This window comes from Pyrgilauda ruficollis, unplaced genomic scaffold (genome assembly GCF_017590135.1).
Source record: "Pyrgilauda ruficollis isolate IOZ18807 unplaced genomic scaffold, ASM1759013v1 scaffold9, whole genome shotgun sequence".
Taxonomy (NCBI): Eukaryota; Metazoa; Chordata; class Aves; order Passeriformes; family Passeridae; genus Pyrgilauda; species Pyrgilauda ruficollis.
The window spans coordinates 9,637,550-9,642,220 of record NW_024531043.1 but is presented as its reverse complement, the minus strand read 5'-3'; positions in this window follow the sequence as shown (position 1 = coordinate 9,642,220).

Genomic DNA, 4,671 nt, shown 5'->3' with positions numbered 1-4,671 from the left:
GATGGTTGGGTGTCTCCTGGTCCTTTCCTAGGCCAGGGAATGTGCTGGTGGGATACTCCTGGCAGAGCAGAGCAGGGCACTGGGGCCCTGGCACCTCTCAGAGAGCACCTGCCTTTACTCCAAGGGTGGGCAGGCCCTGGCACAGGTTGCCCAGAGAAGCTGTGGCTGCCCCTGGATCCCTGGAAGTGTCCAAGGCCAGGCTGGACAGGGCTTGGAGCAGCCTGGGATAGTGGAAGGTGTCCCATGGCGGGGGGTGGAATGGGATGAGCTTTGAGGTTCCTTTTAACCAAAACCATTCTGGGATTCTGAGTCTGCCAGGCTGGGCATGGAGCCTGCTGCTCCCATGGGAATTCCTGTTGCCAAGCTGGTTCCTGGTGCCCCTGAGAGCTGGGATCTCTGGGGTGCTCTAGATGGGGGGATACGAGGCCTGTTGAGCCCAAAGGGACCTGGCAGCCTTGTGTGAAGTAGGATTTGCTCATGTTGGAATATGCTTGGAGAAGCTCTGCCTGGTCCTGCAGAGCGCAGGGAGTTTGGTCCTTCCTGGGGGTGTTGGTGCTCCTCGGATGCAGGGGTGGGTGCTGGGACCAGCAATGCTCAGTGCTCATCTGGGAATGGTGACTGGAACCACTGGTGGAGAGGGAAACAGGCTGGAAATCCAAGTGGGATCCCCCAGTGCAGGAGTGGGGGAGCCCCAAGGAGCAGCTGCTGGAGCTGACATGGGCTTTGATGTTAATAACAATATTATAATATTGTGTGTTTCTGCCTGATGCTGGAGGTTCCTTGGAGGAGTGAGAGCTGTGCCTGCTGCTCCAGCTCCCCTCTGACTCCAGGCTTGGAGCCCTTCACTGCCCCTCCATCCCTGCCTGGAGCCCTCCTGCCCCCCTGGCCATTCCCAGCCCTCTCTGGCTCTGCTGGGAGCGGGAGCACGGTGGGAGCGAGGGAGAGGCTCCCAGTCAGTGTGCAAATGCCATTGTTTTGACACAGAGGCATCTGGCACTGTCAGAAACAGCAAAAAGCAAGCCCAGAGCAGCTGCTGCCAAGGCAGAGCTGGCAGCAGCCAGGCCTGCACAGCCCCTGCTTCCCTGGCATCGGCCGGGATCTGGGCACGCGTCGCTCAGGGCCACCGAAGTGAGATGTGGCCGTGGCTATCCCAGCCTTGGGAGCAGAAAACTGGGAACTGTGGGGTGAGGAGCTGGGAGGGATCCCTGAAGGATCCCTGGAGCCTGGTGCTCGCTCAGTGCTGGCACAGAGCAGAGCTGGGTGTCCCAACCTGCTGCAGGCACGGGATGCTCAGGAGCAAACAGCAGCTCCTGCTGCCCCTCTCCTGCTCCTGCAGGCTGTCCCAGCCCCTGGCTCCCACCCAGGCTGGTGTTCCCTCTGTTAGATCCCTCTGTTCTGCACCTGTGCCCCATGCTAGATTCCAGGTTAGGATGGAGAGGAGGCTGTGCCGTGTTCTGGTCTCCACATCCCTGATGTCTCTGCAGCTCATTTTTGTGTTTGTTCCCATTTACCAAGAGGTGCAGCAGCTCCTGCAGCAGGTGCTGGACTGGTCACACCATGTGGCACTTGGCACTGTCACCACCTGGGTAAGTGGCACTGAACTGGTGCTCACAAGCTGCTTTTGTGGCTGTTTCTGAGGTCAAGTTCTTCAATCCTGACCCTCTCCAGTTTCCCTGGGGTGGTTTGAGCCCTCCGTGTTGCTCTGCCTCTCTGTGCCTGCCCTGCCAAGGCAGGGAGGGGGCACTGGGCTGGGGTGGGCACTTTGGGCCAGGCTGCAGCACAGAGGGGGCTGAGGGTCCCCGACAGCCCCTTCCTCCACAGACAGCAAGCTCAACCTGCTCCTGTCAGGCACAGGGCTGATGTTTCCTGCCCTGGGCTGCTCCAGGGTGGGGAGGGTTTTTCCTTGCCCATTTCCAGGCTAAAAGGGGATTTCAGGAGCTTGTGAGCCCACAGGACTTGCCCTGCTGGAGGACCTGTGATCTTCCCTGCTCCTGCAGCTCCAGTGGAGCAGTTGGCTCCCCACTGCCAGGGCTGTGCACCCCAAAATTCACCGGGCTCCAGCACACCCTGTCAAGGTTGGGGCTCTCATCCCTCTCCTCCCTTCTGAGCCCTGGCCCAGGAAATGCTGCCTTGTGTAAATTTACATCTGACTTGGCACAATGGATGTTTGCGTGGTTGCTGGCGGAGCAGCAGCCGTTCTGCTGCTCCCACATCGTGGTGGTAATCGAGGTGCTTGAGTTATAGCCCAACTTATTCCATTCTACAGCTCCTACAGCGTTAACAGATGTACGGGCGTCTGATCCAATCATGCAGCAAGAGATTTTGGGGCCAGTTCTTCTCGTTTTGACAGTGTGGAAGCTGGGAGCAGCCATACATTTTACAAACAAGAATAAACGACCCTTAGCAACATATGGCTGTGCTGGCAGCTCCGGAGCAATCCCAGATCAGGCACCCTGCGAGGCAGGAATGTTGCTGGGCGCTGGAGCTGGGCAGCCTGGACAAAGCATCTGCCTTCCCCCGTGATATTAATGAGGTGCAGGCACTGGAATCCCTATGCTGTATGGCTGGGAGGGCTGGGAAGAGACAAAGAGCTTGGAAAAACAACTGCCAGCCCAGAGCAAGGGAGGTTTATTTGGATTTAGAGACTGGGTTTTGTTTTGGTCACTCTGCTGCTGCTGCCTGGCTGACCTTGTGGGATCAGGAGCAGGGGCAGGCTGCTTCCAGCTTGGAAATACAGCTGGGAAGAACCCATGTGAACCCTGCTGGTGTAATTTTTTCCCCCTGGGAATGCTGTGGGCTGCAAGGTGGTGATGCCCACCAAACTTCCCTGGGCAGGCTCTTCGAGTCCCTGACCACCCTCTCCATGAGGAAATTCCTTCTGGTGTTCACCCTGACCCTCCCCTGGCACAGTTTGATGCAGTTTCCTCTCCTCCTGTCCCTTTTCCCTGGGAGCAGAGCCTGACCCTCCCCTGGCTGTCCCCTCCTGTCAGGAGCTGTGCAGAGCCACAAGGTCCCTCCTGAGCCTCCTTTTCCCCAGGCTGAGCCCCCCCAGGAGCCCATGGCTGTCCTGTGACCTTGGGGACAACTCTCAGGGCAGAATGTCTCAGCCCTGCTTAGTGACACGCCGAGGGTCACCTCATCACCTCCCTCTGCCTTGTGCAGAGCCACAAGGTCCCTCCTGAGCCTCCTTTTCCCCAGGTGAGTCCCCCCAAGAGCCCATGGCTGTCCTGTGACCTCGGGGACAACTCTCAGGGCAAAATGTCTCAGCCCTGCTTAGTGACACGCCGAGGGTCACCTCATCACCTCCCTCTGCCTCAGCCCTCCAGAAACAACTGCTGTGGGTAGAGAGGGAGGGGGCAGCTGGGAGCACCCCAGTAAATTTAATCTCTCCATCATGTTAAGTGTAGTAGCTTGATTTATTTCTCCTTGCAATCCAAACAATGCCAGCTTTGGTCCCAAAACAGTAGTGAGATTTCTTCCCCCTAGCTGGAAGAAAAAAAAAAAAAAAAAAGGAAACACTATAAATCCCTCCCCAAGCTGATTTATGGAGCATTCATGAAGAATTTATATTGCAAAGGATTTTATTAAATTAAACTTGAAAAGCCTCTTGATTCCTGAGGTTCAGTCCCAGAGCCAGAGCTCTCGTAAAACTGGCTGGAGCAGGCAGAGGGAATGGCTGAGGTGACACTGCAGCTGATGGGACCATCCAAATCCAGAGCATTTGTCACCAGGATGTGCTCCAGGCTGAGCCTTGGAAAATTACTCTATGAAAAATGTGCATTAACAAGAGCCATGAAATATCTGCCTCAAACCCAGGTGAGTGATGAGATGGGAGATCTGTTAGTGCTGGGCACTCCTCACTCATTCCTGAGCATTCCTCACTGCCCAAAAAGGGACACAGAGCCAGAGATTCTTTGGAGAACAAGTTTAAGGTTGGTTCCACTCAAATAATTTAATGGGAAAAGGGGCAGGATGGATTTAAAAGCTGCCTCACTAAAAGCAGGACAAGCTCTGGATGGGCATCACCACCTTGCAGCCCACAGCATTCCCAGGGGGAAAAACTACACCAGCAGGCTTCACATGAGTTCTTCCCAGGTGTATTTCCAAGCTGGAAGCAGCTTGGACTCGAGTGCAAAGCTGGAATTGTGATGTGGGTGTGAGCTCTCTCCAGCCTGCTCTGCCGAGGGCTCCGTGGAGAAACATTCCAGGCTCAGGAGGAACACCCTGGGAGGAACCCTCGGGGTGCTGCCCTCTCACCCAGCTCCAGCAGGGCCCTGCTCCTCACCCCAACCCCTTTTCCTGCACCCTCCATGCCCTGGGTGCTCCCAAACCCTGGGCTCTGCTCCCCCAGCTGTTCCTGCAGCCAGAGGGGCAGTTGGTCCCACCATTCCAAGGGACAGCTCCACATGGAGACAACCCCAGCACACAGACCCTGGGATTTGGCCGTTCCTGCTTCACCCCCTCCATCCTGTTCCTGGCAGAGGATGCCCTGGATTGTCAGCACAGAGACATTCCTCACATGCACAACAAGAGGCAGCCAGAGCCAAGGAATTCTTGGTGCATTCCTGTAAATCTGTACAGCTCAGCTCCAGCCAGAACTGATGGATTGGAAGGGACTTGGAGCAGCAAAGCACACAGGGCTCGGTGTTAAAATGTGACAGTTTGTGGTCC